The sequence below is a fragment of the Acinonyx jubatus genome, chromosome F2, assembly GCF_027475565.1.
Source record: "Acinonyx jubatus isolate Ajub_Pintada_27869175 chromosome F2, VMU_Ajub_asm_v1.0, whole genome shotgun sequence".
Lineage (NCBI taxonomy): Eukaryota > Metazoa > Chordata > Mammalia > Carnivora > Felidae > Acinonyx > Acinonyx jubatus.
In genome coordinates this window covers 18635980-18649924 of record NC_069394.1, presented here as the reverse complement: position 1 = coordinate 18649924, position 13945 = coordinate 18635980, and the positions used below count along the sequence as shown (strand labels likewise).

The 13945-nt window shown below is 39.5% G+C and overlaps 1 long non-coding RNA gene across 3 annotated transcripts in view; it reads left to right on the top strand.

The window, feature by feature from the left end:
• Nucleotides 1–4062: 4062 nt before the first annotated feature.
• Nucleotides 4063–13945, top strand: part of LOC113600590 (uncharacterized) — a 219739-nt gene continuing 209856 nt past the window's right edge. For all 3 annotated transcript variants that reach the window (XR_008292630.1, XR_008292629.1, XR_003421647.2), the window contains exon 1: nt 4063–4207. This is a non-coding gene — a long non-coding RNA (uncharacterized LOC113600590). The remainder of the gene's footprint in view (nt 4208–13945) is intronic.

The window sequence follows — 13945 nt, the reverse complement described above, 5'->3', positions numbered from 1 at the left end:
CTCTCTCTGCCCCTCCCCCCGCTCATGCTCTGTCTCTCTCTCTCTCTCTCTCTCTCTCTCTCTGTCAAAAATAAATAAATATTAAAAAAATTTTTAAGTTAGCATTTCCTATTATCAAATTGATTGCAAATATTCATCTGTAAGAACCATTCTTAACTCATGAGTTGTACCAGAATAGATGGTAGGCCAGATTTGCCTCACAGACTGAAATTTGGCAACTTTTGCTTCAGGAAAAGCTTGAGTTTCTATTGGGAGATAGGCAAAAATATGCAGGGTTAATAAACTAATGCAAGAAGCCATCAACGGTAGATTTCTGTAAAGATTTTTATTACGGTTTTTGTGTGTGCAAAGGCAAAGAGGGATTGCTGGCAACTTCTAGAAGCTAGGAGGAGGTAAGGAAGGATCCTCTCCTAGAACTTTCAGAGACAACATGTTTTTGTGTGTGCCAAGGCAAAGAGGGATTGCTGGCAACTTCTAGAAGCTAGGAGGAGGTAAGGAAAGATCCTCTCCTAGAACTTTCAGAGACAACATGTCATGCCAATGTCTTGATTTCAGATTTCTAAGAGCCTCCAGAATTGTGAGAGAATTAAGTTTCTAGTATTTTAAGCCACCCAGTTTATGGTATTTGGTTATAGCAGTTCTAGGAAACTAATACAGAGTGGGTGAAACATAAGGTCAGGTAGGCAAAAGTTTGTTGGCCTAGGGACACTGTCCCATGACTATGGCTTTAACATCTTAAGGCTGGTACTAATACTTGGCTAGATTGTTTCCTTAACAGTTGGACATGGCAGTAATCTAGACTTACAGCAAATTAGTTGGAGATGTTGAAACTGTTTTGGCAGTGGGATCAAACAGCTCAGAGAGGGGCATTTGGGTGGCTCAGTTGGTTAAGCATCTGACTCTTGATCTCAGCCCAGGTCTTGATCTCAGGGTCGTGAGTTCAAGTACCAAATTGGGCTCCGTGCTTGGCATGAAGCCTACTTAAAAAAAAGAGCTCAAAGAGTTGGGAAAGTTTGAGTATGTTTACTACGTGAAGATGAGACAAGCTGCAATCTGACTATGATCCCCTATGAATCCAGAATTCTCTGTCTCTGTCTCCCAGTCAGATTTTTTCATGTAGATGCTGCCTCAGAACTTAGCTCCCTAATGGAGAAAGAGAGATAGGACTCTGGAAGCATAGAGGCTAGGTGATAGTATTTAATATCAGGGAAAAAGTGGTGACACATAAGAGTGAATAATTTTTTTTGCTTCTAGGGACAGGTGATGGGTAGAGTGAATGACTGACTTATGTAACTGGAAAAATAAAAGGCAACCAGAGACTGATGTTAGCCACTAAAATGGAAACTTGTGATTTCTCGTGTAGTTTCTAAATTTGAGACAGTTCTCAAGCTTAGAGCCCATCAATTCCAGAAAGCAACCTTTGCATATACAATAAATATTTCACCCATTCTTCCTAGGAAGTACCTGAACCATTTATCAGAGTAACTCTATCCTGGGGGTAGCACAATACCCAGACCACTTGAAGGATGTTAAATACAGCTGACACTGCCACCAGAGGACCCACAATGCCGTTATAGCCTTCCTATTTGAATGAGGATATAGAGAGGCCAAATGATAAATGGGATTTGGGACTAGGCGCCTCTCACAGTAGGTCTAATCTGTTCATAGGCTTAGCTTATGATTATTTCCTTGCTTCCGGAGTACATAAATGGATAGCTATAATTTGCAGTTTGCAGAACTATATTGGTTATCTGGCCTCTGGAGTGAAAGATGTCATGGTAAAAATGCCCAGCCATATACACAAAGTTGCCCTCTCTCCCATGTCAGTATCCAAAAGAAATCCTCAGGTAGTTACATAAAGGAACATGGTGTGAGGAAATCCACTGCAGAATTATATGTGGTGATGGGGCTTAGAGACAGCTTGAGTACCCCTCATTGGACAGGGGGTTGATAAAGTGTAGTGTGTGCACTCCCTGTAGCAGTTAGAAGAAACAGAGAAGTTGTGCACACAGCAACACGGAGGGATCTTCAACATACAGACGCTAGTGAAAAGCTAAGAAATGGAATAAATAATATAAAATGAGCACCATAAATAGTTTTAAAATACACACACAAAGAAAGCACACATCTTGTATAATACAGTGAAAAAAAGGGAAGATCTTAAACAGCACGTAATGGTTGCCTATGTAGGGGGGAGATTTAGCAGTGAGAAAAGGGGATAAAAAGACATTTATAGCAAAGTGAATGAATGAGCAAACACATAAATAAATAAGCGGGACTTGTCGGAACCAAAGATAATAAAATATTATGAACTGAGGAAAATGATGAACTCAACCTTCTGCACCTGAAGTCTATTAAGAAAAAGAATGCCCTACAGAAAGCCCTTGAAACACGTGACAAGATGAGACTGTTCATAAACAGAATAGAAAATTTGAAATGTGCCAGTTGGCTGATTAATAGTGAGTGTCTTGGGGCTAGTCTCTAGTTTCCAAAGAAAGATGTTCCAAGCAACAATTGGCAATGGTCCTCTAATAGAAGTTCCCACATCCTTTCGGGGCCTTCTTTGCATCTGGATGTGGATAACCTTCACAAGATGTGGACTGCAAATATTAGAGACTCTGGTTTCTTCAAACTCTGAGGGATAGAGCACCCTTTTAGAGGTAACATCCTGTCTTCCCCTCTGACATTTTAAACAGTTTTTCATTCATACTTGGGAGAGTAAGGTGGGGGAGAAAATTGGATATAGGAACCTGGTGACGAGTTTCAGCCGTTTCTCTTTGAATAAGCAGTTTTTCACATCTGATATTTCTGGACCGGGGAATGGAGAGAGGAGGATGGATCCGGAGTGTCTAGTACTCTTTTGTACTTCTTAACAGCTGCTTAACCCAGAGGGAAGGAGACACTAGTAACATGAGCCAGGATAGTGATGGCTCCGTGGAGGCAGGGACTGCTCTGCTGAGAACACAATGGTGAAGCACAATGAAGTGTGAGGATCTAACACGAGCGGGGCTGAGTCCCTGAAGCTCTTCACTGACAGAGAGGTTTTCCTCAGTGGGGGCAGAGAGAACATGTGGGAGCAGTGCACGCCAGATTCACACACTGGAAATACTGCAACCTCCCAAAGAACAATCTAGAGAATGAGAGCGCACACAGGAAATGGGGAGATTCCATTTCTGCAAGTTGTTTTATTTTCCACTTTTGTTCTGGTAGGAAATCTCGGTGTCTAAATCTGAATAGCATCAACTTTTCTTCACGCTTATTATCTTGGTCTCATTACAAAATCAACTCCTTTATGTTTCCTCTAAATTTTGTTTGTTTTTTATTTATCCAGAATTCCGTTACCCACTACAGTAGCCACAAGCCACATGGAGCTACTGGGTGCTTGAAATGGGGTTAGTGTGAGGTAGCAAGGGTATTTTTAATGTTATTTCATTTTAATTAATTTTTTTTTAATTTAAAAACAAGTGGCATACAAATATTTCTGTATTGAGTTTGAAGGATTATTTTCCCTGTTAACCAATGGAAATTTAGCAGCAAAAGTGAGATGTGCCATTAAGGGTAAAGTATGTACCAGATTTTGAAGACTTAGTTCAATAAAATAATGTAAATGATCGCACTTTATGTGTATTAAATATTAAAATACTATTTTGTATAAATTGGCTAAATGAAATATGTTGTTGAAAATAACTTTGCCTTTTTTCTTTTTTAATATGGCTACTAGTAAACTTAAAATTACATATATCACACTCATTATATTCCTATTAGACAATACTAATTTAGAGTGGAGATTTTTCTAGACTTGCATTGTCTAGTACCAGAAGCATTATCCATTAAGTATATTTACGTTTAAGTTGATAAAATGAAATAAAATTAAAAATTCACTAACTGTCTCAAGTGCTCAATAGCCATATATATGGCTAGTGGCTGTCCTACTGAATTGTCGGGCCTTATTCTTAACCTTTTCCTGATATGCACCCTTTGCCAGGTAGCTTTTCAGTTCCCTCCACAAAAGATCTATTATAGAACATTTCCATTATTGTGGAAAGTTCTACTGGAGAGTGCTCCTCAAGTCAGTGAAACACTTCTCACAGGGAAATTAATTTCAGAATTACACCAACATCTGAACAGAGACCAGACCGCCAGCTCCAGAATGGACTATAGCTCTTAAACAGTTCTTCATTGACCAGAGTGACATCTAGATCCCTTGGTATGTTCTTTACAGTATGGCCCCCATTATGTTTTTACCCTCAGGGTCTCCCGCTGCTCCACAATGGCCACATATGGAAGCCTTCCTCATGGAAGTCTTCTTACCTGCACGGACATGATGACCTTCCCACCCACATACAAAAACAGGTAACATGGGAAGTTAAAGGCGAATTCCAAAGAGTTGAGGAAGCAATCTACATGAAGTCTGGCCTCACTGACATCTGAGTTCTTCTGTCTTACGTTTTCCTAAGACAGTATCCAACAAACTATGCTTATTCTTCTCTGTAATAATTAAAAGAAAAAAACCTCCTTAAATTAATAATTTTAAAAAGCTTTAAAAAAATCATTAAGAGTGTGTTGGCCTTATTTGGAGATAACAGGGCAGAAGAGTTGGGCAGGGAGTTGTTTCTCCCATCCAAGTACTAAACAGGGCTGACCCTGCTGAGCTTCTGAGATGAGATGAGATTGGGTGTGTTCAGGGTGGTATCACCATAAGCTACAGGGAATTTTTTCAATGCATGCTTTATCCCTAGCCTGCAATAGTGCCCGCACATAACTAAGCACTTAATATATACGTATTGCTGCTTTTCCTTGGAAGAAATATAAAACTCTGGGTTCTGTAAAGAGAAACAAAAGTGACAGTTTATCCGGCCCAAGATGGAGTTACAGCCCTTGAGACAACCTGAGGGAAGAGCTTCCTTTTACAACAATATTTAGTGTATTACTCCAATATTGATAAATTACTATATCCTAGGCATTTAAGATGTCTTCAAGAGATTTACACTTTATTTATTTTTTTTAATTTTTTTTTCAACGTTTATTTATTTTTGGGACAGAGAGAGACAGAGCATGAACGGGCGAGGGGCAGAGAGAGAGGGAGACACAGAATCGGAAACAGGCTCCAGGCTCTGAGCCATCAGCCTAGAGCCTGACGCGGGGCTCGAACTCACGGACTGCGAGATCGTGACCTGGCTGAAGTCGGACGCTTAACCGACTGCGCCACCCAGGCGCCCCAAGAGATTTACACTTTAAAGTGAAGTCTCAACTCAGAGTTATTGACATTTGGGGTCAGATAATTCTTTGTTGTGAGCGTTTGTCCTGTGCACTGTATGACCTTTGGTAGCATCCCTGGTCTCTGCCTAGTAGAGGCCAGTATCACTCTTTTCTCCCCCCACCCCAGTTGTGACACTTAAAAATGTCTCCACTTGTTGTTAAATGCCTCCTGGTTGAGAACCACTGTTCTAGAGAAAGTGAAATATATAAATAGGAGAGGGTTATGATATAATTGCAGCTATGATAGAAATACCAACATGGTAAAAATGAAGGCATTAAGAAGAACATTTCCTCCCTGTGAGTGTGGTTGTTCAAGAAAGACTTCATAAAGGCGTTATTCCCAAGATTCCTAGCCTATTTATTTTCCCATTTACCTGCAACCCTAAACTTGAGTAAAAGGTAAGGACAACATGCATGTGAATGTTTTAAAAAGTTATAATAATTCCAGTGATATAAAAATGTATGTATATCTGCTGATACTTAATTCACTTCATGAATTAATGTGGTTTTTGGAGAAACTATTTTAAAAAGGTCAGAATTCCCAAATCTAAAATTTTACAGGGTCATCTACTACTATGTAAAGAACTTTGGAAAAGTTACCATCTTAATAAATTAATTGATATTTTTTACACAGCTAGTTTCTGTAAGTGCTGTTAGAGATACACAAAGGTATAGGACTAGTCTTAGACAAAAAGTATTTCAAAATCTGGTTGTGGAGTGAAGACATAAATATATGAAAAATTTAATAACTGCATAGAATTCAAAACTGTAATAGGATTGGGTTTCACCATTCTCCAGTCCTACCCAATTTCCAGAACTAAACTTTACATTGCACATCCCTCCACATCATCCCCTTGGAATTAAAGTTATTTAGCTGGATGAAGGTAGGGAGTCCTGCCTTCTGGGCCAGTTCCACAGCAACATGAGATCCTAGGGGTCCAACTTTCATATTGTCCTGGAGCACTGACAGAGGGCTATGGTCAGTTCTAATGGAGATTGGGAAAGCCCCAGGGCCTTGTGTATTTCCTTCTTGTGGATGCTGCATTAGCAACTAAAGAGGACAGTTGACATATGGTCCATGCCCTCCTACAATGAAGTGACTCTAATTTGGCTTCTCTTTTTGGGAGACATAGGTTACTTGAATGACCAAAAATGTCCGTCTATCAACTTTGTACTGGCCTCTCACTTGTTGGCAATCCCAGGATGCTGGCTCTGCTGACATTTATTTCCACATTGTCCACCAATAGTTTCCTTTGAGTACAGATGTAGGAATAGAGGAATGAATTATCTATCTGGTTCTTTGTCATTCTATGTCCAATTTATTTTTATATCCTATGTTTTATTTGGTACTTTTTTTAGACTAAAATTATGAACAAACATTAAGCCCTTTGTGCACTTTTAAAATTCTTGTTCTACAATTCTAATTTCACTCAAGGTGAGGTTCATGCCTGTGAATCACCAGGGGGAAAGGATTAGGAAGAAAATGAAGTAAAAGGAAGCTCAAAGATTATTAGTATAAGAATTTGGTCTTGCCACATAAGAGTATAGGGAAGTGCCACAGAAAAAGTCTTCTATGGCTGGAAGGAGCAGAGAAGTCTTCTCATGGTGAAGAACTTGAGTGGGCAGTTTTCTGGTGGTCAGATTTTGGATAAATAGAAAGTCATGAGGAGAGGGGCAAGGGGAATTCTGGGCAGGAAAGTTGGTGTGAGGAAAGTTCCAGAGGAAACTGTGTTTGGGAAGAGAGAATAGACCAGCCCAATTCTGATATGATGAAAGACCCAGGAGAGTACTTTCCAGAAAGGCCTGCTAGGCTTCTGTTCTGAAGTCCAAACACATGAATGTGAATCTTGGCTGAATCATTTAGCCATCTACTCACCATCAAGGTCTTCAGAAAAAAGTGGTAATATAGTCTGTTCTACCCATCCCATAGTACAGAGTGATCATCTGACAAGAAAGGGCTCTGTGACTTGTCAGGCCCACCAGAAGTGAGAGACATCAGTTTGCTGCCATAGTGTTAAAGGTGTTGAAACTGTAGAACTCTTAAGATATCTCCATCTGGACAATGAAATGAAGAAGTGAATTATCTTCTTCAGGGGCACCTGGGTGGCTCCGTTAAGCATCGGACTTGGGCTCAGGTCATGATCTCACAACTCGTGGGTTCAAGCCCTGAGTCGGGATCTGCGCTGACAGCTCAGAGTCTGTAGCCTGCCTCGGATTCTGTGTCCCCCTCTCTCTCTGCTCCTCCCCTACTTGCGCTCTGTCTCTGTCCGTGTCTCTGTCTCTCTCAAAAATAAACATTAAAAAAATTTTTTAAAAAGAAGTGAATTATCTTCTGCAACGGCAGCAAGTGAAATTGTAGAGAAGTTTAATTTTAACTGTTGTTTGCCCTTTGTTTATTTTTTTTTTTCATTTGGGAGCCCAAATTCTCTGTCATGCCATCCAGGACCTGGTCAAGACCCTTCCTAACCTGGCTCTGCTTGCAGCCGCAGCTGCGTCTGCTGTTGGTTTGCTCTGCAGGCCTGGTAGTCTAGCTGCAGCCATCTATTTTAGATTCCTAGAAGACAACACAGCGGCATGCCTTTGTACCTGTTATCCCCTTTCTTTCAAATGCAGTTCCATTTCTTATCAAATTGAATAGTGAGTCTTGAAGAGTCAGCTTAAGTATTAATCTACCCTAAAGCTTCAACTTATGAGTGAGAGTGTTAAGCCCTTTCACATCTGAGTGCTATCCTAATTGAGTTCGGTGACAGTGATGGCAGCAAGCTCTACCATTTGGGAGATGCCTATTACGTATTAAACGATGAGGAAGGTTCTTTATAAATGCTCTCAGTTCTCCTCACCACAATCTCCTGAGACATTGCTTGTGTTCCTCTTACATTCATATTTCTTCACAGTTTAATTTCAGCAGTTGTAGTGTTTTATAGCCACGTGTACATTTAATATCGTGTTTTTCCTCCCCCTTATTATCTATTATTAAACAAGGTGTTTTAAAATAAATGATACTTTAAAATCAAGGTACCATGGCCTTATCCGTATTTCCCGGGTTTCAAAACTAAGACACACACAGGAGACAGGGATGAACAAAGCCAAAACTCTTTCACTTCAAAAATAAGCCAATATTTTCAAAACAGTGAAACGAATTACTTAATAGAAAAGCAGTGTGAAATAGTGCTGGGAAAATCACGGGCTCGGACATGTGTTGTTACTGGGTTCAAGTTGTTGGTTTGTCACTTAAAAACAATGTGACTTGGGCAATTTACTTAACCTCTGTGCTTAAGTCACATATATTTCTTTTAAGTAATTAATCTCATTGTTTTTAAAATACTGGCTTATTTGTATATGACCCCAAATAAATCATGAGGATTGTCAAGTGGAGGAATTGTCAAGTGGAGGAATTAGCCTTGTTCATCTCCGTTGCCTCCATAGGCCTATGATAGACATCGGACAAATATCCACCGAGTACAAAAAGTGAGTTCTTTCTGTCACTGCCTGTGTCACCTGTTATAGTAAAAGCTTGACTGTAACAGAAAATATTCCTTAGCACTCCCCCTCCAGAGGGATGAGTAACCAAAAACTTGTTTGCTGAATGCTTGAACTGCTTAGAGAAAAAAGATGGAGGAAAGAATTTTCTTAAGGATGAAACTACTTATCATTTTGTTTTGAGGGCTCCAGGAACGGAAAAGGCAGGAAATGATGGAAGACAGAACTTTCTCATACTCTGCCCACCTTCTCTTGGGGCCAGGAGACTTCAGGTCCTTCCTGGAACACCACCATATGAAAAACAGCTGCAGTTTAAATGTGGAAAAGCTAAGTTCAGTCTTGTTGGGAGTAGTTGTGATTAACTGCAGAAAGAAACATCCAGTTTAACTACTGTTATTAAAACCTGCAGCAGGGAACAGAGTGGGTCCAAAGCTGCTTTCTCAAATAGGGAAAATATACCTATATTTAAGCAAAGTTCTGAGTCTATCGCTTGTTTTTAGTTGTCATAATTCTTAGCTCTATTTGAGCTTAGTGGCAAAACCTAATGAATCAGAGAGGCAGGAAATAAAACATGAAAATAAGTGAGTCTCAATGAACTAAGGTTCAGCTATTTTTATTAAAGAATAACAAGGCATTTAAAGGAAATAGCAGTTGCTTTGAATTATCCACTAGTTGGAACAAACTCAGAATAATGAGATGTTAGTCTGTTACATAAAGCTCATGAAGCTATTTGTAGCTTCTTTCCCAACATAGGCTTTTTTTTTTCTCCATGTTTCACTTTAAATAGCGCTCAAACACCAAAAGTCTGTCAGCAAAATTAAGGGCTTCTTGTTTTGTCTTTAAAGTAAAATGCAACTACTTTCAAGACAGTTGTTAATGTCTTCACCATCCTTGTTCACACACTGTAGCCAAGACCGCAGAGGCTGGAGGGCACATGCCAACTAAAATTGATTCCTAAAAAAAAATTAGGAATCATTGGCCAAAATGATTTGGACGAGTCTACAGATAATTCTACATCTGTCATACGTTTTTTTCTTTTCCACAATTACAAATGTGACTGTGGTGGTTCTGTGACATCCGTGTCAATAGCGTGGGGCCTCTAATGGCAGTAACAGGTGGATGTCTTGCCTCGTTGATTAGCAAACAGGAGTGAGACTGTAAACCATTGTGTGTTCCGTGGCTCTTGCCACACAGTGTATTTACACAAAACTGGTTCTCTAGCTCGGAGCTTCCCAAAGAGTGTGCTGGTCATACGTGTGCCATTGATATTGCTGTCCTAGGTCCTTGGGGAGGAAGGCAGGGTCTAGGGTGACCTAGTCAGTCGTCTTAAGCAGCAAGCGTCCCCTTCCAGCATGTACCTGAGACAAAGATTTGGGTGTAAGTGATCTGACAAGGAAGCATTCCCAAGAGAAACCTGCAAGGGAGTGAGGGAAGCATTATAGAGAAGGGGAAGAAGCTGAGCAGGCAGAAACTTCTAGCGAAGTCTCAGACTCAGCCTGATTCTGCAAGGAGCTCTGGAACATAAGGTACACCTTGGGTTTTGCCCTACCTTGAAATAAGGACGCTGAGCTTGCCTACTCCTGCAATGGTCAGTCATTAGCTACGCTGCCCCGGGTGGGGCATGAACTATCGAGTACTACTGGTTCTCTGGAAGTGAGGGTGGTGTGGGTGAGTAATCCTCTGAATAAAGTTTGCAGGATGTGAGCCCTAAGTAGCAAAGCCCATTGAAATTGGAGGATGGGAACAGAACCCTTAAAGAGATCTGAGGGTTTCAAGGTAGAACAACTAGGTTCTTTACCACACCCTCAGATTGTAGTCTTGAGGAATGGGGTCTGGCAGTTCTCCCTCATCGTTCCCAGCAATAACATAACAACATAACATAACATAAAAAAATAAATAAAAACAAATGATGAGCAGTAGCAGTCTTTAGTATTCAGTTTGGTTGTACAGAGACTTGCTACTCAGCAGCATCAGCATTACCTAGGAGCTTGCACTGAAATGCAGAATCCCAGGTCCCGTGCTGGATTTACTTCATCAGATTCTGAATATCAGCAAGATACTTGGGTGATTTGTATGCCAGTGAAGTAGTATAGGTATGCTCAAGTAAGTTTTTTGTCTCAGCAGCAAGCTGCCAAATGGCTACTGACCGCCATGAATGAGAGGTCCTGGAGCTGCTGGGGAATTTCATGTCCTAGTGTCTAAGGAATCTGGTGCACAGACCACGGCATGACTGGCTGAAGTAGAATGTGAATTTAGGCAGGAGTTCCTCATGAGTGGGGCTTCTTCAGGCAGCCGCAAGCATTGACCTTCTCATACACCGGCTCTTGCTGAGTGTTTCAAGCTGTGCCCCTGTTTGGTAGCATCCATTTTCGTTTGCACAATTCATGCACGGTTTGCAAGTTTGAGATTTCTCATTGTTTTAAAAAATGGGAGGAAAAGGTTTGGAGTCAGAGTTCATTTGAAGTATCACAAAAATGTTCAACATCGCATTTGTCAGTGAAACAACTATTACTATCTTCAAATGTAATTTCAACGGTTGTAACTCTTTTTTACAGTGTATTTATTTATTTGTTTTTTGAGCAAGAGAGAGCACATTCACGTGTGTGAGCAGGGGAGGGGCAGAGAGAGAGAGAGAGAGGGAGAGAGAGAGAGAGAGAATATCTCATGCAGGCTTCATGCCCATTCTGATAGGGGCCTTGATCTCGTGATCGTGAGATCATGACCTGAGCCGAAATCAGAGTTGGATACTTAACCGGCTGAGCCACCCAGGCACCTCTCAACTGTTGTAAACTTCTGAATGATGATAAAATTGATTTAAAATTTTTTTATTACCTACTGTGTGAATGAAGATTTTTGTCAGTGGTGATTATCAAGTAGATTGTAGATACAGATCATGAATGATGTAGAACTGTTGTGAAAGGAGCCTTCTGAGAAGGCCCCCATGATCCTCACCTCCTGGTATGAATTCCCTTCCCCTAGAGTAGATAAGAGTGGACTTCCTGACTCGCTACTGAGAAATAGAGTACAGCAAACAGGATGAGATCTCATTTTTGATATTAGGTCTCAAAAAGACTGGCTTGTGTCTTGCTCTTCCTCTCTTGCTGTCTTGTTTGCTTGCTCTGAGGGAAGTTGGCTGCCCTATGGAGAGGTTTTCCTGGAAAATAATTGAGGAAGGCCCCCCATCAACAGCCGTTGAAGAACTGAGCCTCTCAGTCTAAAAGCTGAGAGGATCTAAATCTTCCCCACAATGTGAGCTTATATGTGAGCTTCTAAGTGAATCTTCCCTACCCAATGCTTCAGATGAAATGGTAGCCCTGGTTTGTAGTTTGATATGAATCTTATGAGCGATCTGAGACAGAGATATGCACCTTTGCTAAGCCTGGATTTCTGACCCCAGAAACTGGGAGATAATAACTGCTGTGTTAAGTACTTATTTGGAGGTAATTTGTTACATAGCAATAGATAAACAAATACAGAATGCCATATCACACATAAGCCTACTATAAAAATATATTAATGAAGTAAACTCATTACTTACTAACTTAAAAATATTTTATTTGAGGGTATTAAGAACTTCAATATTTAAGATTTTCCTAAATATTTTATTTTTTCTCATAATAATTAGATATGAGGAGAATATAGTGATCTTTTTTTTTTTACCAAGCTCATTTCTAAATTATCTCTAGTTTATTTAGTTATTAGCTTCCAACGATATAATAAAGACACCCTTAATCAAAATGTGTTATAATTTAGAAAGGAGACTGAAGAATAGTAAAAACCTGAAAGGAGGGTGACCTTTCATTTGGGAGAGGAGTAAGATTTTAAGATCATGGACTTTCAGGTCAGCCAGGCTGGTTCTACGCCCAACGTGGCCTGTTTCTAGCTCAGTGATTTTGGGAAGAAACTTAACTGGTTGAGCCTTATATCCTTATCTGTAAAAGGGTAATAATAGTAGCACATATTTCATAGGCTGATTGTGAGGCTTATATATAGTAAGTAAAGTGATTAGTATATATTTGCTGGCATGCAGAAAGTCTTTAATAACTTTCAGTGGCTCTTGTTACTGAAATCGAAAGGAAATTTAAAATTTTTCCGAACACTTTAGTCTTCACTTACAAATTAGGTTCATATCTTAACTAACAATTATTCCTATGTATGCATTAAAACATATCTTCAAGAAATCTCTATTTACTAAAACTTTGCTGTCCTGTTTCACGATAGCACAGGGATTTGAAAGGAAAAAAGCTATTTTCTTTTGTGAATACACCATAGAATGTCATCATTTCATTTCACTTTTATCCATTAATCTGAATTGATAGTTTATTGTACTTTTACTGAATCTTTCTTAAATTTTTATATCTTAATTCAATCTGCGTGTTGAAGATAAACAGGAAAAATATAGACATATGTATAATATTGCTAAATTTGAAAAAAAAATGCTAATGTTTTCTCAAATGCTATTACAGTTTTGGAAGTTCTAAATGCTGATCATTAGTGCTTTTTCCTTCCTGCTTCCTTTTCTTCCTGCTCCTCTGTTTTTCTCTCCCTCTCTCCCCTTCTTTCCCTTCTTCTTTTCTTTCTTTCCTTTCTTCCCTCCTTCCCTACTCACATTGAAATGATATGTTATTTAAAAAACAATAATCGGGTAAAAACAGATAAAGACATCAAGATAAATATAAAAAAGTTGAAGCAAAAGGAAGGACAATGTTATATACAGAAATATAGAAAAAAAGATTTTGCAACAAAAGAGACATGGAATTGGGTATAAGGTTCACAATTGTCAATAATATGAAAATATATAGATACAAGTTTCTGAGGAAACATATATGTTTACAATGACACCAAAAAAATAAAAGAAATTATTTTTGAGAGACGTCGTAAGGGAAAATCTTAAAAACATACACCCAGGAAATAATTGCCAATTTCCTATGGCTGCTTGTTATAGCATCTGTTATGGGTTAAATTATGTCCCCTCCAAAATTCATATGTTGAAATCCTAACCCTCAGCACCCACCTCAGAACGTGACTTTATATGGAAACAGGGTTGTTGCAGATGTAATTAGTTAAGGAGAGGTCATAGGGGGTGGAGCCCTAATCTGATACCATCAGTGTTCTTATAAAAGGGGAAAGTCTGGACACAGGCATGCATACAGGGAGAATGCCATTTGAACTTAAAATATCTATAAGCCAAGGAGAGAGACCTGGG